Source organism: Castor canadensis, chromosome 1 (genome assembly GCF_047511655.1).
Source record: "Castor canadensis chromosome 1, mCasCan1.hap1v2, whole genome shotgun sequence".
Classification (NCBI taxonomy): domain Eukaryota; kingdom Metazoa; phylum Chordata; class Mammalia; order Rodentia; family Castoridae; genus Castor; species Castor canadensis.
Window position 1 is genome coordinate 154,451,310 of NC_133386.1, and position 23,515 is coordinate 154,474,824.

The 23,515-nt window shown below is 32.6% G+C and overlaps 1 protein-coding gene across 22 annotated transcripts in view; it reads right to left on the bottom strand.

Moving 5' to 3' along the window:
- Window positions 1-23,515, bottom strand: part of Sox6 (SRY-box transcription factor 6) — a 576,267-nt gene that overhangs the window by 269,916 nt on the left and 282,836 nt on the right. The window contains exon 1 of one of the 22 annotated variants that reach the window (XM_074042217.1): window positions 16,174-16,380. The exons of 20 other annotated variants lie outside the window; for them this stretch is intronic. The gene's annotated coding sequence lies outside the window, so the exon portion shown is untranslated. Of the gene's footprint in view, window positions 1-1,019; window positions 11,068-16,173; window positions 16,381-23,515 lie in introns of those variants that run through there. One more of the 22 variants, XM_074042209.1, reaches the window with a different exon arrangement.

Consider the following 23,515-nt stretch of genomic DNA (forward strand, 5'->3'; position numbering starts at 1 on the left):
CACTAAAAAAGCACTTTAAAGTGAGTCACAGATCCCTAATGCTCAGTGTACTGTAGTATTAGAGATGTAAGTAAGAAAACTCTAGGAGAAAGCATCTCAGATGGCAGATGTAAGATCTGTTGCAAACCACTCACTCCACCTGAAAAGTCTTCTTCTGAAGGATACTCTTCACTCTGGTGTTTTGCATACCTTTTCTCAATAACAGAATGCTTCTCATTATATGAAAAAAAAAGACCTAAAGATGAATGATTGCTTATTAATTCAAAGTAGGGTGGGTCAAGCCATAGTCATTAGTCTTTAAAAGAATCATTTCTCTCAGAGCTAAGACAGTAAATTAAGTAATTACCAGGATTTTGAAAACTTCTACCTGAACACATCTTCTTTTTCTTTTTCGATTTTAACCTGGCTTAGTTTTCAACATTTACATTTTCAGTGAAAGAAGAATAAAAGCTAAAATTATGTTTCTTAAAAGGAAGAATGTCATAGCCACAGAAATCAAGATTGAAATCTAAATGTGTTCTCCATTCTTTATATTTTGAGAGGAAGCAGGAAAAATTACAACAAATTCTCAACTAAGTATTGTTCTGCAAATATTCCAAACACTGACCAGTTCTCTTGATTACACAGAGCACAAAGGCTCTTTCAACAGCCCCTGCACAGCTTGACGATGAACTCCATGTGCCTCTTAATCCTCTATTCAAACTTGGCAACAGTTAATGGTATCAAAGAGAATCCAACTACAAACTAAATTAGAAGCTGGTAATATTGTATGTCTGTGAATTTGGCCTCCATATGAACATCAAATGTAAGTACTTAACAATTTCTTACCACTAAATGGCAAGTCAAGCCCATCAACAACATAGTCCAGAAAATTAGTCAGTTGTCAGTATTTAAGAATTGTTAACACTTATTTGTGTGACTGTATATAGGAAAAGATTATAAAATATATGAACATAAACTGGATATTAACTTGAAGTTGGGATGCAATAACCACCAAGATGGGCAGAAAGCACACTTACCACGCCTGAAGTCTAAGCTGAAATGTAATATCACTGAATAAACAAAAATAGAAAAACCAGTCTAAAAGTACACTCCTTAAAAGTAAGAGACAATGTCTCAGAGGGCAAGCTCTGTAAATCATTGGCTATAGTCACAAACCAAAGTGTAATATTTAAAGAAGAGAGCTGCACACTATAACAATAAACTGTCACAGGGTCTGTTCTGTGTTCTGCCATAGATTTTAGTTGTGTGTGTGGGTTTTTTTAGTATAACAGTAACCTGAGTATCTATGGCTGTGTAATTTTAAGAGTCATTACATTACCCAGATAACAAGGTGCTTTCTACATAGGAAATTCTGTTTTCCATAAGGTATGAAAATGCACAGACATTGCCTTTATGGCAATAAATTGCCATTGTGACTTGGTATAGGAAGAAAAACTGTCGTAACATCCTAGGGTCAGATCAATGATGCATTAAGGTCAAAGTACAAAGAAGAATTCTTAGGCCTTTCCTGAGTTTCATGTAAAAATCTTGAATGCCAAAATAATTAATTGCTGAGAAAGAAGATTCCATGGCCTGTGTGAAGTTCTATACCTAGAAAACCTACCAATTCAGTAAGTTGGTAACTCTTCCCTTATTATCTATTCTCAAACCTTAACAAGTCTTGTCAAATTATCCACTGACAGGTGATTTTATTCCCTCAAAGTCACTGGCCTTAATCTTTTTAAATATGCTCTCAAACCCCAAAACTTAAACATTTACAGGTAAACTAAGCATTTGATGATCAGGGGATTTATTTCCAGTGGCTTCCATCAAGGGTAACAACAGTAATAAAAATATTAATAATAACAATGATGGTGATGAGCTGTAAACTTAAAAAAGCCTTGGACAAGAGTTTAAATGACTAAAAACAATAGCCTTGATTTCATCCTAATTTATGGTTTCCCAAGCACCCCTAGAGTTCTCCTAGATGTAACTTCTGTATCACAACACTGAGTCCTAATCACTCCCATTACCTTCCTGACCAAAGCAAAATTTCCAAGAGTAATTATACTCAGCTTATTATAGTTTCAATTGTCCTTCAGAAAAAGGAAAGCATTCTATGCTTCTTATTTTAAACTTTTTTGAGAAACTATTGTGAGCCACTGAATAGGATCCTTGATATACCTTCGAGTAAACTGCTCATCAGATACAGTGGAAGGAATGATTCTTGAATAATTGGGAGTTTGTATATTTTTTTTCTTAAAGTCTTCAATTACCAGCCACTGGGCATTTGGCATTTCCAGTAATTGCAGAATATCGGAACAGAATTACATGTCTAAGCAATTTGGAAAAGTAAGTCTTGGATTTTCTTGGGGATGTTCATCAGTGAAAGGCATTTTGCATAAAAAAAATTCATGGTCAAAGTTTTTTTAAACTTCAAACACATACAAAAATGCAAAAATAGTAGAGTGAATTCTTGTATATCCTTCATGCAGATTCCTCAAATGTTTGCCAGTTTACACTTTATTATAGCTCATATTATCACTTTGTCTCTTCCTTTAGAGTACATTTTAATACTTTATTCTTTAAGACTTAAAATTATAAAGTTAAAATACTAATCCAAAATTATTTAGGTTAGTTCCACCTACCCACCACCTTATACATTTTAAATGTTTCTGTCACTTGAAATACAATTAAATTCCTTAGTCTTTGTTCGTATCTATTTTGGTTCTTCATTCTTATTTGTTTGTTTTTGTGTTTAAAATGAAAAAAGAGTAATATTGTTTCCAAAATCACAGCTGTACAAAATGTAGTCTCACAAGTATCACCTACCTCCATCCCATCCACTCCTCCCTACTCACATCAGCCCCATTTTTTCTACTCCATTAGGTAGCCAGTCTCAACTTTCTAGTTTACCCCTTCTTCTGTTTCTTTCTGCATGATTGAAAAGATACTTTCCCCTTCTCTTTTTCACAAAATATGGCATTTCGTAAAAACTCTTTTACATATATATTGGATTACATGGAAATTATTCCATGTCAGATTTTAGTTTCCTCATATTTTTGTCCCTTTTCCCCATAAATTTTCAGAGTTCTTTACATATTATAGATATTAGCCCTTACTTTTTAATATATGCACAAATACTTGTCAGTTGTGTTTTGGCTTTATTTACAATCTTTTTACATGAAAATATTTTATGTAGCTAAATGTGATCCTCATTTTGAGTCACAGTCAAAAAGTTTTTCCTTATACCAAAGTTCAAGAGGAATTCATTTATGTTTTCTTGCAATAGGGATTTTTTTTAACCTCCAGATCTTTGATCCATTAGGAGTTTATTCTTGTGTACAGTGTTAATGACATAGCTAATGCTACCTTTGTCAAATGGCTACCCAGTTGTCCTAGTATCACACATCAAAAACTCTACTGAAGCCAGGCATTGTGGTGCATGCTCACAATCCCAGCTACTTGGAAGGGTGAGGCTGGAGGATCTGCAGTTGTAGGCCAGCTCAGGCAAAGTTAGTGAGCATCTATCTCAAAATCAAAATAAATATGAAAGGGCTAGGGGCAAAGCTCAAGTGGTTAGGCCCTGGGCTCATTACCCATTCTTTATGGACTTTTAATTCTTTTATACCAGTCTGCTTATTCATTTATTTTTGTGATTCCTGCTGGCTTCTTGGTTGGGTTTTTTCCTAACCTAGAGTTTAATTGTCTATTTCTAGTCTTAAATTTTTATTGATAAGATGAATTATATGATAAAACTGGATATTCCTCTGATCACCACTTTAAATGTATTCAAGACTTTAAAATGTGGTGTTTTATTTATAATAATTTTTAAAAATCTGTAACATTCAGTTTGAGTTTCCCTTTTTTTACCAAGAATTGTTTAAAAAGTTTTCTTCTTTCAATTTAGAGCTGTAAGGATTTTGATTTTTAAATTTTGGTAATGATCAAAGTTTCTCTATTTCTCTCACACAAGTTTGAAAAATCTCCCACACTTAATGAAGACATAAATTATAAACTATATGAGAACCAATCTATCTAAGCCAGAATTAGCAGACTTTAAGAACATAAAAACCCCAAAACAGGGTGAAACTAATCATCTATCTACATTACAAATAATAAATCAACTACTATTACAGCTGATCACTTTTGGCTTCTGTACTACAAAAATCTCTATACTACAATGAATTTGACTTCAATTCAAAATTTGCACAGCAAAAATAAACTGTCTTAAAATAGAATATATCATTAGAATTAAAAAGCTTATTCTTTCTTTATAGACTAATGTAATTTCACAATCTTTAGCAAAATATGTAATTTGGTCATTGTTTCAAACCAACCAATATTTTATTTTTATAGCAATTTTTATAGATATGAGAAGATAGGTAATTTAGTTTTAAGCTTGATGGCAAATATTTTAGAGACTATTGCCAAAAGATATAAAACAACAGTAGCTTTTAGTAAGTGAAATGCATCAGATCAAAAGCTCCAATACACATTCCAAAAAATTTCTACAACTTTGTCCTGTTGAAAATATGACATTTTCAACCTGTCTGCGAGAAAGCTTGTCACTACATCCAGCAGTGTTATTTTGAGAAGCAAAGCCCTAAAGAAGATGCTGGTCTTGCGACACACAAAAAATGATACTCATGATTTAATGATCAAACGCCTTCTTACAGGTTAAGTCAAAATGTTACCTGAAAATGTTAGATGTATACAATATATTATGTCTGTGGACCAGAAATTAAAGGGGCATGATTTCTGACTATTAAGGCATATCAAAACTAGCTCAAATTTTGTTTCCCCAATTACTAATTAAATTAACCAAAGTATAGTTTTAAAAACTCACCAACAAGAAAAATGAAATAACTAAATGCAATAAACTTCAAAAAGCTGACAACCAATGAAAGAATCAGATGATATGGGTCAATCACTAAAAGTGCCAAGAATTGTCATTCATCTGAAAAGAAGCAAACTGAATGAGTTTTGCTATCTTTTTCATCTTCAACCTAAAGTATGGTAGGAAACAAACTAGTAAGAAGCAGATAAATAAAGAAAGCAAACAATGGGGCTATTTCTGGACAAACATGAAGACTCCAGGTCTACCAAATACATTTGGAGAATGGTCCCAAAAGTATCCTCCTTGGACATATTCACAATTAGGCAGATATAATTACAATATAAGGCAGATTACAAACTCTCAGAAAAGACAGTTCAACCCCAAAATAAAGATACAGTTCTCTCTTCTATTGCACTATCTTCTCACCCCTGAGAAATAATTTTCTCAGATTTCCAAATGGGTAAAACAAAGAAACAATAAGGAAGAAATACCTGCAAATATCTAAAAGAAAACATGACCAAGAATATAATGCCAAAGAAATACATCATTTACATATAAAGATGAAAGGTAGGTAGACAAAAAGGTGCTAGAACTCTGGAAATAATAAGCATGCTCCTAAGCCTTTTGAGGGAGAATATAATATCCCTGGGTGTTTTGCAAGGAGGGGATCAATTAATTTTTCTTAACTAACTAATTAAAAGAAAGTAAAATTAAGTCAGAACGAATCTGGTAAAAGAAGCAGTACAGCATTCATACACGTGGAAGAAACACTACACGACTGTCGGAACCATAGATGCAAAACAATGTAAATGTTACAAGCCTTTCAAATCAGGAAGCCAGTGTTTCTTTTGAAAATAAATGTGTAGCTTTTAAAAACTAAACATAATGAGAAAACCTCTTGATTTTTTATAATGTTCTTCCTTGATTTTAAACCTTAAGGGGAATCTTTTAACAAATATATCTAATGCTGAAAAATAACATTTTTTGAATTCAGAAACTCCCTTACTACTACTTAGGTTTCTTTTGTATTAAAGTAAAATATATGTATTTGTGTTTATAATCACATGTATACTATGACCCCATATTTACAAGTCTTCCAGTTTGCTCATCCATCTGCCACTCACTCTTCTATTTGTATAAATGCAAAAGAATTATATTTATCCAATATTAATGATGGTAATGTCTAGGTGGTAGTATTGATTTTTATATTATCAAATTTTTCTGCATTAATTTTTTCCTCAAAAAGATATACTTTTTCATTAAAATAATAGAGTAACAAAATTATTTTAAAAACAAACTGAAGCAAATATGCCATGAGATTGACTTTGTTTAATTCTGGTGGTAAGAAAACAAATTCTGTTCCCTTCTTTTCACTTTTCTGAATTTGTTAATATTTTAAAAATTAAAAATTAAAGGGGCTGTGCCCCTTTCAAGTTGCCTAAAATGAAAGTTAATCCTCATAAATATGATACAAAGGTAACAATAAGACTTCTTTATTCTTAAGTCTTTTTAGCCAGCTAACCCATGGACAACAGGCAAAATCTCTGCAAAGTCATTGCCTGTAGAGTGATTATTAGACCTTTCAGTAATTAGTGACAAGTTAGCACTCTATTCTGGCATGGAAGTACAATGCTTTATGGGTAGACTAATCAATTGAAATTTTGTTGAGACAGGATCTCACTATGTAGCCCAGGCTGTCCTGGAACTCAGTATGTAGCCTGCATGGCCTCAAACTCACAATACTCCTACCTCAGTCTCTGAGGCTGAGATGTATGCTACCAGGTTGACCCATACATTTTTGAATTCTTTTTCTTTCTTTTGAGGGGCTGGGGATCAAGTCCAAGGCCTCGCACATACTAGACAAGTGCTCTATCACTGAGCTATATACCTATCCCCTATATGCCTTACTTTTTAAGTCTCCCTATTTAGAAAAAAATAAAAGGAAAAGAAATTAATAACTAGTGAACACAGAAAGACAAAATCTTGGAAATTCTAGAATCTGATTAATGGGTATATGAGGATCCATTATATCATTCTCACTATATTTTTGTATGCTCAAGATCTTTTTATAATACATTCTCTTAAATCCTCCTTATATTTACACAAAATAAGGATTTTTTGCAATTCATAAACTCATCTTTTGAAAAAAATCACCTACTTAAGGAGTTAAGACAATTGGTCATTAATGTCTTATTAGAAATTATTTTAATCAAATCTTTTCCCTCCTATCACCTAAGATCAGTTATACAAAGGGCTTATTTGATGAATGGAAAGAAAGCAAGGGTAATTTTAGAGACTCAGATGTTTCAGAAAGGGCAGCCAGAGATAGCAATAGAGTTGTAGAAGGGGTAGCAATTTATACAAGGAAACCAAACATGCATTTTTTCCTTTCTTTGAAAATTTGTCTGGTTTTTCATAATCATCTTATGTACTCTTTAGCTTTCTTCAGAGTAAACAGTAAATACCAGTTTAGGTATTATTTTACAAATGGTCAAAATATACATGGATTCATACTGTATCTCATGACAATTTAGTCTTCCAGGAGAATTTTTTTCTCTTGTACTCATAGAGTCAATAATTACTGGCATTTCTTAAATTCTTGATATAATCCCACTTGATATTTATGATATACTTTAAACTAATTACTTTAAATGTATGAATTCTATTAATCTTTACAAGTCTATAGGAAGAGGCAAGAAAAGTTAAGAAACTTCCTCCTTATCAAATAGCTAACATGAAGAGAAATAGCATTCTAACCCAAACAGTCTGAGTCTAGAAAATGTGCTCTTAGCTGTAAATTGATGTTTACCAATATGTTTCTATTTTCTATAAATATCACTCAAAATTCTTCCCCTAAGATATCAAAATATGACTACTTATACTTTCAAAAACATGTATGCTCTCCCTCAGCAAAATCCAACACTCTCACCAGAGTTAGCAAAATTTAATGAAAAGACCTAACCTATAATTTTATTCCTGTAAAAGTCTCCATTGTTTGGTAATCCGAAAGCACTCATAATCCCTTTCTTTCTCTACTGCTTTCCATTAAAGAAGCTCGGAAAACAAAACATTTGCTTTATTAGTCTCCTTTGTAGCTGTGGTCATTAGAACCTACTAGTTCTAAACAATGAGAAATAGAAGGAAGTCTGCTATGGAGCTTCTGGAAAAGACTTTCTTGCCTTGATTCCCCACCCCACCTCAAAAAGAGGAACACATGGAATAATGTTCTGTCATGCACTGTTTTCTGCTCCCTCTCTTGGAATGTAGGGCTACTGCAGCTAAGTTACTTTTTCCCCACCCCCCTTGCTTCCAGGCAGAACCTGTTCTGAAGCTAAGTTATTATGATGAAGGGAAGTTCAAAAGATTTTCAGAGATGCAGACCAAGTGCTAATGCTGTCAACCTCCTGTAGTAATATAAGCACCCATTCACCTCCAGACTTCTTGCTATGTTTAAGCTATAGTATATTGGATATTTTGTTTTGTTTGTTTTCTTTTTGTTATTGATACTTGTAGCCTAAAATATTCCTAACATGCAATTTTTCACCACTTAATCATGCCACCTAAAGTATAACTGAGACACAATTCCCTCATTTGCTGCAAAAATTAAATGAGATAACATTTGAGAAACACTAAGCTTCCTATACACAGTGATTGCCTGGTTAAAAAAAAAAATCATTCTAACGTAAGACATAAATGTTCATCGTGCCTGTTGTCAACAAATACCCTGGTGGGAGAAACTAAACAGTAATTGTTTTCACCAAAGAATCCTTGCTCCAAAGGCATAATACCTAAGGGGCATAAGAGGACTGTATGCTATGGACTGAACTGTGTCCCCAGCAAATTCATATGTTGAATCCCTAACCCCCAATGTGATGGTATTTAGAGATAAGGACTTTTAGGTTTAGATGAGATTATGAAGGTGAAGCCCTCTTGATGGGATTAGTGCTGTTAGAAGAAGAGACACCAGAGAGTTTTCTTTTGTCCTCTCACCTCACACCCTTGCTATGTGGGATGCAAGGAGAAGATGGCCATCTGCCAGCCAGGAAGAGAGCCCTCACCAGAAACAAGTCAGCCAGCACTTTTACCTTGGGCTTTCCAGCCACTAGAACCATAAGAAACAAATTCCTGTTCTTTAAGTCGCTCAGTGTATTGTATTTGTAATGGCAATCCAAGCTAACTATGTGGTCAGCTGCTCTTAAAAATAAATAGGCAAGACAGAAAGAAAAACTGCATTGTTTAATACAGTTTGATGTCTCCCACAAGTACTTAATAAAAGGTAAATCCTCTTCATAGGCTACCTACTTTCCATTTATCCTTCAATCTATAACTGCTCCAAAGAATCCAAACCTTGTTTGGATCAGGAGTGGAGAAAGACTACACACACATATATTTATTTTCCTCTCCTCCCTTCTGTGGGAAGTGAGTTACAGAACATTACTCAACATCAATTTCCCTTGTAGCTTACTGGACAGCAAATAGTTAATCACAATGGTTTTGCAATTACTCAACACAGTCTGAAATTTAAGTTCTGACATTGCTAGCTTTGTGGCCTTGGTTAAGCCAATTTTATCATTTTTAAGTAAAACCTACATAATAGGTTTATTGTGAATACTAATGAGATCATGCCAGTTGTGCCTGGTATTAAAGAAAACACCTCAAATATATCACATTGTCATAGCAAAAAGATAAAAAAAATCAGTAACAGAATCAATGATGAGCAGTCCAGACAAATTTCAAACAAATCTTATGAAATGTTTAGCCACCTCACCTGTACAAGTTAAGAGGAAAGATGAACTTCACTTTTTTTCTACTACTGTTTAGGCTAGGTTATTTTTAAAATGTCAAACACTCCAAAAACTTTTTAAGCTAAGGAAATATGCAGTTTATTCCAAGTAACTTCCATTTAAATAAAATATCCCAAACAAAATCTAATTATTACCTACCAGAGAGCTTTCAAGTTAAAAACAAATAATCTTTCAAATACCTCAACAAGACATAATTGCCTAATGAGTGTATTATCCTATAAACACTACAATAATTATGACCTAAGGTACAAACATAAAACAATACAATCTGCTTTCTTCCCACAATCCATACTCCATCTGATCAAAACTATACACTGGAAGATATTACTCAGAGCTCTTAGTTTAGATGCCAAGCTTTCTAGCAGGCCTAAACTTGTACCAGCAAAAGGTTGGTGAATGCTTTACCTCTAAGTAAAAACTAAATCAAGTACAATGATTAGAGACCTGAGGGCACCAATATCAAGTTTGGAGAATGAACATAAAGAGGGGGGTGCAGGTTAGATAACCTGGATGGTGAAAAAAAACTTGAAAATGAAAAGAATATGTTTTCACAAACTTGATCTTAGGCAAAGATAAAAATTTCAGATCATGCTACCAATAGATATCCAAAACCTAAACGACAGCACAATTTTTACAGATTAACAACCAAGACTACAATACAGATTTAAATTTAATGAAGTTAAAAAAATCAGAGAGCTCTAACAAATTGCAACCCAAACAGAAAACACTAGTGGACCAAGATTTTGTGTTCTTTTTCTTGTACATATAAATTGGTAAATGATGAGCCAATCCCATAAAGGGAAGAGAAACCACAGGAAAATGAACGTGAACTGAGCAAAATCACTATAAAGCTTGTATGATCATCTTTTTCCTCTTAGAAGTTATATTGATGATGCAATGGCAGAATTCTTGATTCTTGCACTAGCATGCAATAGTTTCTATATTCTTTCACTATGAAAGAATTAATTTACTTCAGTTACAATGAAAATGTCTCATTATTGAAAGATTGTATTTGACACACCTTAAATGTTACAAAGACAGTTGGAGAAAAATAATTCCAAAGGACAAAAGCTGGATACTACAAAACTAAGAACTAAAGTAATTTCAGTTCTTAAGAAATTTGTTTTGGAAAATTTCAAACTTCTCCAGAATCCTGTTTTAACTTATACTTGGTAAATAATGTAATGAATTTTAAGATATTTAGGGTAAATCAATAATCCTTTAGTTTTTACTTGATCTTTTGAAAGTAATACTAATTAATGCTTTACTTTTACATGACCACTTTTGAAGAGTTTGACCATTGTGGCTATATTCTTTTATATACTAAATGTTACACAACATGTATTTGAATTTCATCAATTAAGTGTTACTTAGTAAATATCTTTAATAGAGGTTCCTTGACTAATTTAGAATATCTTGTCACAGACAAGATCTCAGAGAATCAAATAAAAACTTACATTTTCCAAATAATTCTTACAAATTGTACAATTTAAGTATTATGCAAAAAATATATCTAAAACCTAATTTTACATTTTTATTTGATTTAGTTTTTGAATATCAGCCAACTTTTTCTTAATTCATGAGGAAAAAGTGCCAGTTTAGTCAATACATATTCTATACACTATAGCTTCATTACTGGGTAATAAAATTCTACACCAATGAGGCATATTAACTCTTGAAAAATCTACACTCAGACGCCATACTCAGATTTTTCTTAAAATAGATTAAATCACAAAAGTGAAGACAATTTTAAAATAACCCCAAGTTTTAGTCCACCCACATTTGAATACAATGTCTTCAATGTTAATGTAAATAGCAAAACTTATCAAGAAGTGACTTATCAAAAAAGAGCAATTCCACAATTCCTTTTTGAATGCTGTACTCCAATATTCTTAGTGGGTACACCATGGACATGTTATATGTTTTAAGTGTTTATGTAAGAGTTAAAGATTTCTTTGGAGATGTCAATTTTGTCAAAAATGCAGATAAAGAAATTCTAATGCCAAAAAAATTGTATCAAATTCATTTCCCCCACAAAAATTTTGGATTTGGTCCTTCATTTATCAAAAACAGAGACCTTTGTGAAAGGAGAAATGTTCAAATTGGTTAACCCACCAAAATGCTTAAACAAAATAGAAAGTTATAATATTTTATTTGAGCCAATTTTTATAGGAACCGTATGTATGACTTTCACTTTCTAGAAAGTGGTTTCTCTTGAACACACATCAGAACCATTCATCATAATATAATTGCAAGTCGTCAGTCACAGCCGCACCCTTAGCTTTGTGGCAAACCGCCAACACATCTGTCAGAAGCACTCATAAGCTTCCGTGTGTTATTGTAATCCTCTACAAAGAGAACAAGCCTGTTCACCAATTTTACATTTTCCAAATGAAACAATGACTTGTTTAAAACCCCAAATGAAATTGTTGTGTTTCTCTATAGACTATAAGCCACTTGCTCACCAAGTGACTGACTATATCAGCAGTTAAAGGGAATCATATATCTTATATACAGTTGAATTCTTTATGTACTGGGTATGCTGTTTAAAAGCAGAGAGGTGTTTTGCCTGGTTATATGTGTAAATGTACAACATACAGCTACTCTTAATTGCTTATAAAACAGACTGTGTTAACACACTTTTCAATAAGCACATTTCCTTAACTGTCCTCCTTCTGTCATTCAAACACTATATATTGATAGAAAACAAACATTCCAGTAAGAACAAAATGTACTTTGAGTCGGGCACCAGTGGCTCATGCCTGTAATCCTAGCTACATAGGAGGCAGAGATCAGGAGGATCATGGTTCAAAGCCAGCCCAGGCAAATAGTTCATGAGACTCTATCTCAAAAATATCTAACACAAAAAGGGCTGGTAGAGTAGCTCAAGGTATAGGCCCTGAGTTCAAACCCCAGTACCACGAAAATAATTTTATATATATATATATATATTTTGTTCGAAGTTGTAAGTTATAGTAGATAAGTTCAATTATAATTTACTTAAATCATCCCTAAAATCAGAAAGAACCTGCTCTCAATGGAGAAACATAGAGGAAAAAGGATAAAATTCCTTATAGCTACCATCAAACAAGAACTAATCAAAGACAGTTCTTTTATTCACTTTGTATCTAACTTTCCAAAGAAGTTTCCAAGTATCAAAAGTCTAAAAACTTAAATATAGCAACAGAATAAATCCCTTGTTTTAAAAAAAAGGACCCAAGGTGCCAAATGTTCACAAATTATAACTTTTCACATTGTTTTCAGTTTTATATGTGTGTCCCATTGCTACCTTGCCTGTATGCATTCTGTCTCTCTCCTTGTCCCTGTCCCTCTTCCTCTTCCTCCCTCTCCCTTCCCCTCCCCTTCCCCTCCTCCTCCCTCTCTCTGTAACTGAGACCAGAACTACTTTGTCAAAAAAGCTTTTTATGTTTATTTATCTAAAAGTATGAATAAAAGACACATGAATTGCTGGCACCAAATAGATGACTTTTATCTGTAAGTCAGAGCAATCTTCACATGTACACATACACACACCCCTACATATTATTGAGATTTATATATATATATATACATATATATATATATAATTTTCCTGCTGTATTTCTTAGACAAAAGTAAAGCTTACATAAATCACATAAACAAAATCTCTAAACACAGCAAAACTTTCCTGGTTCTCAGTCATCAATAGCATACATATTTAATAGACCCTATGGTGATTATACCAAGCACACAGACAGACTCCATGTTAATATTTGTTAAGATAGTACTTGGGTCAGACAAGTGATTTCATACTGATTAACTTTCATTTAATGTTACTATGGCATCAATTACATGATTAATAATATCCCAGTATTACAAAAGATTCAGAGAGACTAAGTAAATTTCCCAAAGACATACAGCATATATTCCTATCTCCAGATTCCAGAAAAATCATGTGCGTTTTCACAGGATTATATGCATACACAAATATAAACATTAACATGCATGCAAATTATAATAGCTAAGATACAATCTACCATGTAGAAGTTGTATATATGTATAACAAACACACTGTGTGTAATTATATATGTAACTTATATATAATTTCTGCAAAGCATATAGAACTTTATGCTTTATAGAATCATACAGAGCTACATGTACAGAAGTTATATAGACATTATATATAGTTACACTCAGTGAATTTGATATACACTATATACAACATCTATATGGTAGTGCTATATGGTAACGTCTCTATATCTTAGATATTATGATTTCCAAACATGTTAATATTTATATAGAGAGACATCTTTATACTGAAAACAACACTACAGATTTGGGAAATGCAGGACACAATATTGCACAGTGGTTGCAAGAAAGTCTAATTTAGGATGCTTTATCTCATGATTCTCAACTAATAATTTTAGCAAAAATATTATTAGGTATTGATTTCACAATAAAACACAGTCATGAAACTCAAATAAAATGCCTCACTCTTATCCCTTCTATTGAGATGAGGAGATACGACCACGTAACTCTTCGACTAAATTTTATAAGAGAATAATAAAATATCTATATTTGATAAAAGGATAATGAAACCATACCTACTAGTCTTTATTAGAAGGAAGTAAAGATATTTGTTTTACTTCTCATTAATAAATGGTATATTTTCTACAATCAAAGTAAAGTTTATTTTTAAAATATGTTTATAAGCTTAGCTGCTAGAAAATTGCACATGGAACATGTGCAAGTAACATACATGTGGCAAGTAACTATCAAATTGGCCAGATATAACTGTTTCTTTATATATACGTATATGTGTGTGTGTGTGTGTGTGTGTGTGTGTGTACATTTTTTCCCTATACAGTACTGGGGATTGAATCCAATGCTTCTCACTTGTTAGGTAAGCATACTACCACTTGAGCTACATCCCTAGTACTTTTGTTTTTATTTTGTCTTTTTGAGATAGGGTCTTCCTATCTTTGCTGGGCTGGCCGTAAACCACATTCATATTTTAAAATGAAGTTAGTTTCCTAGGACAAAAATCACCTATTCAAGTTTCAATGCGAAAAAATTTTTTGTCAAAATTCGTAACCAAATATATTCATTTACTTAAAGACTACTCTCAACCAATTGCCTTGTAGCAATATTTTAAGAAAGAAAAAATATTGTGCAAAGTCAAAGCACAAATGCAAACCATCAAAAAACTAACATCTCTAAGTATCATAAATCTTATCCAATACTAAATTATTTGTGTTTCTAATACTAAGTAGTATAGATTGTTTTAAAAGATAATTATAGTGCTTATTTTCTTTAGAATAAAATCCAGTTCTTAAAAATAATATCTATCACATAAAACATGAAGGACAGGAAGGTAAAACAGGTCCTGTCCTGGGTGGGTGCCAGTGGGAGGGGGAGGGTAAACAGTGAGGATGAAGGAAGGAGAATATGGTAGTTGTGCTTCTCATAGGTGTATGAAGTAGAACAATGGAACCTGTTGAAGTTGTTCTAAAAGGAGGAAAGGGGTGAGGAAGAATGATGGAGGGGTGAACCTAATTAAGATACATAGTAAGCAAATATGTAAATATCACAACGAAATCCCCTTATACAATTAATATATGCTAATAGTTTTAAAATAATATATGTATGTATATAACTAATACCTGAATTCCTCACATAAGCGCCAAATAATAGATGTGGAAACTATTCTCGCTAAGACCACAAAGTAAGAGTATCACCAACTCCTCTTTAAAAAGAACATAGCAGTGAGAAAAACATTTCTATAAGAACCTTTTGACACTGAGCAGTTTTGAGATGTCTATTTGTAATTTTTTAAAATATGATTAATCATTACTAAATATTTAAGCTTTTTAGATCTTAGAAAAAATAATAAATTTTGAGATTATTTAAAGAAATTTCAAACTAAATATCAATTTTTGAAAAGTATATATACCAAAATGCTATAAATTTTGATAATTCATTATTAGTTTATCAAATATAAAAACTATATATTTTAAGCTACTTTCTTCAAATTAGTACTCTCATTACTTGAAGTCTGATTATAATACACATACATATATTTGTAGCATGATATAAAACACAAATCTATAAATTGTCCATATTAAAAATATCATAATTAAAATTTATTTAATGTTTACACACACACACCCTGAGAAAGACAAAGGCAGTGCAAAAACAGAGAGACCTATGAAATCACATAGATATATGACTGCTTAAGATCAAAGTTAACTGGAAATGAAAATCTCTCTTTTGCTACCACTCAGTTTATATTAATTAAATGGCAATATTCAAACCAAATATCAGGCAGTAGATGACTCAAGTAGTATTCAGGTAAGAAACAGGCAATTTTTCTTACCTAAAGACCATTTAATAAACAAGAAAATATGACAACCTACTTTAAAAAATAAATTTGATTAAAAATATTAAAATAGAAGTATAACATAAAAATTTTTACATGGAACACTTAAATGATTTCATAACAAAAAGTGAAGATTTTGTGTTGCACAGTGTAAATGCCAAATACAGGGCAGATGTGGTGGTTCATACCTGTAATCTCAGCTATTCAGGAGGTGGAGATTGGGAGGATGGCAGTTCAAGGACAGCCCAGGAAAAAATGTTGGTGAGATTCCATCTCAACAAATAAGCTGAGCATGATGGCTTACTCCTGAAGTCTCAGACACATAGGAGACCAAAGGTAGGAGGATCACAGTTGAAGACTGTTCCTGGGCAAAAAAAAAAATGAAACTCTAGCCAAAAAAAAAAAAAAAAAAACACTAAAAAGAAAAATTAAAAAGGGCTGGGGGCCAGGTTCAAGTGGTAGAGTGTCCCCTTAGTAAGCAGGAGATCCTGAGTTCAGACCTCAGGACTGCCAAAAATGAAGTAAATAAGTCCCTAAGACTCATCATGTTTAAAAGATGAAACAATTAACTATTACAAATAAAATACTTCCAGATATTTAACAGAAAAAATCTTTAGGCTATAGTTTACAGAAGGGTTCAGAACCACACACACATATATAAACACCCAACAGTGATATATTGGAGACCCTTTCTAAAACCACTAAGAATTACTTGTGTGACTTTTATTAGAACTGCTGACACTTTTAATTTTTGGTTTCACGTTATGGAGCACTACATAGCCCAAGAAATTCTCTCAAGTAAATGACATAAACAGGCCTACACCAAATGTGATTATATTGCCATATTTCTTGTGCCAGAAAAGAAGCTTCACTTAATAGTGGTAACGTAATATAATTTCAGTCTTTAAAACATTCCCTGGATCCAGTAATTCTCCTTTAAATAGCTATGGTTTAAAATAACTAAAGTACCCTTGATATATTAAAAGAAAGATTTGCTAAAAATATAAAAGATGACCAAGTTCAGATCATAATTATGCATAGTTTACAATGCTGACATTTAAATAATGTGCCTATACGTAATAATGAAATGGAATACTTCTTTTTTTCTCAGGATAATATTTAACAACAAAAGAGGTGTTATTTTCAACCCTACAATTTTAACTCCAATCACCTAAAACTACAGATACCTTCTCTCTCAAGTATACCAAACTGCCTCTGCTGTCTATTATATCCAGTAGAGAACTGGGTATTTATGCTAATCAAATAATCTAATCAACAGACTCGCCATATTTATTTCACATGGGCTGTTAATTTTCATAAAATTTGGCTTATTTGCTACTGAACAAACTTTAGTTTCTATTGCTTCAGGAATTATTTTGAAATTTACAAATGTCATTGTGATTTTTCAGTAGGCAAAAGTAGCTGCTAAAGGATTATTCTGACAGAATACAAATAAAACTAGTTTTAACTATATGCAGGTACAGAAATATTTTCATATTTATTCACTTCAAAGAAGATACTTTAGTTCTCCTATACTCTTTAGTCTATATTCCTCTCCTTATTCATTCTTTTGTTATGTTGCCTTAGTTTTGTTTCCTTTTCATAGTAGTACAACTCCTTATATTCACTCACCCAACAGACATTTATTGATCATCTCCTATGTCCCAAACAATATGCTAGGTTCTGGAAAGAAAAAGGTGAATTAAACAAATAAGGTGCCTGCCTGGTTGAGCTTCAGTTTTATAGGGAATCCTGGCACATAACTAGGCAATTACAAATGTGTGCTTGAAGTGGTATGGTAGTGGAAGTATAGTTGCTATAAAATTCCATGTGTGTCAGTGTGCCCCCCACATTCATACCACACCTACCCCCCTACTACTTCCTGTAGGCTGCTCTTCTGATACGTGGGGCTGTATTTTGTTCAAACTTTAGTCCCATGTACTTATCACTGTGTTCATTTAATTTTTGAATATTCTGAATAATTTTTAATAACGATGAAGTATGTGTCCTAAACCTTAAACACCTTCTTATCTATTCTTATTTATAACCATTAGTACATATTGAAATTACCCAAGAAAGCATGTGCCATATGCTTCAATTGCAAGTTAGGTTATAAATTACAACGTGTTATGTGAACCAGACTATTTGTAGGTTATTTGGGAGGGTAGCTGCAGTCAGATAATGCTAACTGGACCATAATAAAATATACCTGCCAGTTTTATTAAATATAAGAAACAAAATTATGACATTAAAATCTCTAACTAGACTACAACAAACAACACTAGTTAATTGGATTTCTATAATGAATTGATTGGATTTCTATAATGAATTGATAGAAAAGGATAACTGTTAAAAAAAAAAAACAAACTTTCAAGCTGGGCATGGTGGCCCACGTCCACAATCCTAGCTCCTTGAGAAGTGAAGATGAGAGGATCGTGTTTCAAGTCCAGCCTTCAAACAGTTGGTGAGACCCTCATCGCAATCAATAAAGCTGGGTGTGGTGGAAATGTAAATAGGAGGATCACAGTCCAGACCATCCCAGAAGTAAAAGTGAGACCTTACTGGAAAAATACCTAAAGCAAAAAGGGTTGGGGGTATGGCTCAAGTAAGTGGTAGAGGGCCTCTCTAACATAAAGCCTTAAGTTGAAATCCCAGTACCAAAAAACCTCAAGAACAAATTTTAAAATGTCTGGGTATTTGTCAATGCCTGGTACTGTGGCTGACATACAACAAGAACTCAATAAATATTTGTGGGCTGGAGGTGAGGTTCAAGCAATAGAGCCTAGCAAGCATGAAGCCCTGAGTTCAAACGCTGCCAAAAGAGTCTACTTGATAAATGTGAATAAATGAATAACAATTCACCCAGTTTTTATACATTCTACTATACTGTATCATACAATGATCACAAAGACTCAATACCTCTGAGATCTTGCCTAATCCTGAATCAATAAAAACTTATTCAATTATTTTACCTATACTGATCTGCTATGGTAGAAAAATTACTGAAAATTTTTGTACATATTGTCAGTAAGTGTGGAAAAAGTTTTCTAATGAACCTTCAAAGCCAATAGCCATTTGTTTGTATTTTCTTCATTAGAATTTCTCAAGTAAATACAATTTTGGTGTATGACAGTAAATATTGTGTACACATGTATATAAACGGAAAAATGAGAACTGTTCCAACTATTCCAGGAGTGGGGGGGAGGGGAGATAAAGGAGAATGATGGAGGGAGTGAATTCAACTGTGATATATTGTAAGAACTTTTGTAAATGTCACAATGTACCCCCAGTACGATAATAAAAAACATTTAATAAAATGGTCTTAAAAAATAAAACAGTAACATAAATCATTTTTGTGACAAGTCTTACAAAATGATAAGACTTACTGTTTCAAGGTAAAAGTACTTTCAAATTCAAATAACTGAACTTGTTGAACTATAGCTTAATGTCAGAGTTTTAAGGAAAATAATATGAATGTTCATTCATTGTTTTAGAGTACTTTTGGAGAGAATTTCCTTTTCCAACACAAGAATTCCTTTCATAGGCTTTGAAGGTTCACAGAGATTTTCAGAAAAAGGTGTTAAATAAAAGTATCTGAAAATATACTGGGATCAAGGCAACTTGATGTAATGGCTATACAGTGACAAACACAAATTTCTAATGACGTTTTAATCACTCTCAGTGACTTCCTGCATTATGTATAGTGCTCTTAAAAAAAAGAAATGCTAGCAAGGCATATTCTGAGAAATTACAAAATACTTTTCTTATACTCTTCCTATTTTGTGTTCCCTGTGCCTATTTCAATCTTTCAATTATTGTAGCTTCATGATCATGGTTTGATATAAAAATTAATATATGTTAACTAATAGTGGCAGAAATCTGGGTGTCTACTTTATTATTTCAGTGTGTTTAACATATTTTGTAATTTACATTTTAATTAAACTTTAATCAAGCAAAAGCATAATGGGATAGGTAAAATATTGATAATTTTTTAAAGCTGGATGATGAGTCCATAATGGATCATCATACCAGTCTTTTTTGTGTAGGTTTGAATTTTTCTTTTTTCTTTTCTTGCTAAATTTTTTTAATTTCATTTTTGTCAATTTTACTCACATGTGTATACATTGTTTAGGCTACCTCCCCCCCTTCCCCTCCACCCCCAGTTTCTGGGCAGAAACTGTTCTGCCCTCTTGTTCTCCAATTTTGTTGAAGAGAAAACATAAGAGATAATAAGAAGACATATTGTTTTTACTAGTTTAAGATAAAGATAGCTATACCGAGAGATTCCTAGGGTTGCTTTCATGCACATGTGTATTACAACCGACGTTGGTTCATCTCTGAATTTCTTCTATGACTATTGTGAAAAATATAAGAAAAATTACAAAGATGACAGTTTTTCAAGTGACATGAAAATCCAAATATACTTTCTTATTGCTGTTGTTTGTCCAGTCATGTAGATGGATCCATGAAATGCAAACTTGTTCTGATTAAATGAATCACTCAAGAGAAGAACAGTAACTTATTTGATAAGATATTTGGGGGCAAAGAGACATGCTATCTTGCACTATATCATCTCTTCTTTTCAGTCTCTCCTCATTTTAATCTCTCTCTCTCTCTCTGTACACACATACACACAAACACACATATACCTCATAAATGACTATTCCTGTTCTAAAAGAACCATCTCACACTCAAAAGACAAATTAACAGTGGGTAAATAAAGTATAGGCAAAATGAAGTTACCCAGTCCTAACTAGATGAGTCTGTTACTCAATTTTACCTCAGAGGGCCCCATTATATCCAAGTATTCCACATGGACACCATGCTTTTTATGTTGAATGGCAACGTAGAAGAATACAAAGAACATTGAGGTATCAAGTGACCTAAATTTTTATTTCAATTCCTTGTTTACTAGGTATTCAATACATTAATCATTAATTTTTTTTGCACCTAAACATGAGAATATCTACCCTTCCTCGCAGTCAAATTTTTATGAGATTCAAATACTGCATATGAAAATCCTTTGCAAACTGTAAACTACCATGTACAATTAGGGCATCATTAACCTAATAAACTAAAAACCAGAGATTTTCTGGTGTACTCATTTATGAAAAGTAAAACCATTATACATTTGGCTGCATGCATAGAAGTCTGTAGGATCTCAGATAATATCAGGAGTTTCCTGAGTTTCCCATTGACAGAATAAAGAGTGATAGAGGGGGTGAATTCAATTATGACAGATTGTAAGAACTTTTGTATATGTCACAATGTACCACCAGGACAACAATAGCAAAAAAATAAATAAATAAAATAGTGATCAGGCAAGAAGAAAGATGAGTTGCAAATGAAATTTAAATTGTCTTTAAGATCATGTTCATGGAATCTGAATTTTTTAGAAAATGAGAAAGGAAAGAATGGAGTCTAACTTCCTATTAATAGTGTCTCCCACCTTTATATACACCCTTCAGCTCTTCATGCTTCCTTTCATTCTTGATGGGTACACTGGCTATTCATTAATCAGATTTTACCTTAAAAATGTTCAGGAGAAGGAGTAAAGGCAGGGGTATAGTATAATTTCCCAAAGGTCCAATATTCCTTGGGAATGAACCTTCATCAGAAGATTGCCTTCCCATCATATCCAATTCTTCAAATCCTTCCTCAACTCCAGACTATGCTAAGGCCTGGTCTATCAACATATTTGAGTTTATAGTTATCCTACCCTGAAACAGCCACCTAAATACTTCATTCATTCCTGTCCATATGATCTGATGCACTTGATTGTTTCATTTGTTTTTCAGTCCCATTTTACCATTTCCAACCTTGCAACAGTATGGTTCATAGACTTTGTTTGTTTATCTACTTACTTGGACATTAAAAATATAAAACAAAAGTAGTAATCAAAAGTATATATCAAAGTGGAGAAAGTATATAGATTTTAAAACAGAATTTTCTTCAAATTACTGAAATATCAAGCATTGCTACATTCCTATGCACCTTTTAGTAAGATGTTTTACCATTTATTCATTTATTAAATATCCAAAGAAACACTTATGGCACAATTTATAAGAAAGTCTAAGAGGGTTTGTCAATGGTATAACAAGCACGCAGTAAATTTTCATAACAGTTCAGCCGTCAAAAAGTACACCCTTGATGAGACAGTAATGCTACATGATGGCTCAATATAGGAGTTATCAGTTGACAAAGGAAAAGTATTTTATATAATACTTTGCTTTCCAGAACAAGTCCAGAGATCTATGATTGCAATTTACCTTACATTTAGTTCTCATTTTCTATTAAACAATTCATATTTAATATGAATACACCCTGAGTATAATTTTTTATAAATTAAAATTAAAGCTAATTTTTGACCCTTGCTTTTTAAAATTCCAATCTACAAACTGATGGGTATTTAAAAGTCAGATAAGGTATTATAATGAATTTTGAATGCTAAATATTTTCATATTAATGGACTTAATTGAAAAAAATGTTAAGTAATGGCACCAAAACAAACTGCAAAAATTAAAACAAAATTCTTAATTAACAAAAAAATTTCTATTAACTATTTGTATAGTTAAAAACAATTATTACTCCCTACTAAAATCAGTCAAATGATGTAAGGTTACAATTCTCAACACTTTAAACAAGATCACCAACAGTGATTGGAATAAAAATAATTTAATTTCATATAACTCCAGCATTCTGTGAATGGAAACAGAGCTGCAGGGTATGTAGAAGTAACATGAAGTAACTGACAAGTTTGGCATACTTTGGGAGCTTCTGTTTTCTACCCTTTGAGCATGACTATATGGATTTTCATCTTTTAAACAGCTAAGTTTTTCAGTAGGCAGTAAATAATGTGAGTTCGAAAAGAACTGGGGTATCTCACTTTTATCTTTTAATCAAGAATCAGATTGCTATGCCTAAAGACATTTTCCCTCTTCAACTTAAAGAAATGAACATGTCAGATTAAATAAATCACTAGACAGCTGCTAACAAAAAACCCTAGGTGTGCCTCTTAATTTAGTAAAAGCCCAGATGCATCCAAATCAAGGAATAAAAGAACGTATAAATGACAACCCCCCCAAAAGAAAAAAACTTTCTGGGTACATTGGACTTTATTCAGAGCCTATCAATTCTGTCTGACAAACCAGTCTTGGATTTAAATCCATGTAAGAAATAAAAGCAGAAGCTGATTGGCCTAAGAGAAAAATGGGATTTATAAGCCTAAAGTCCAATCGAATACACTATAATGGCTACATGCTGAAGAACACCAATATTCATCCTCAAGGTAAGAATGATGGAAATGGACTCCATGCATTGCCACAATGGCTCTGCTGGGAGCTGAAGCCTAATTAAGGTGATTAGATATAAAGTCTTTTAACAAGCATAATTTTAATAAAGCATAAAACCTGAAATTTCCTACACCTGCAATGATTTGCCATGTTTTAGTTTCAAATGCCATATTCATTACACTTGTTTCAGTTAATACCTACAGAATAGAGTAAGTCAACCCAGGCACATTGTCTCTTA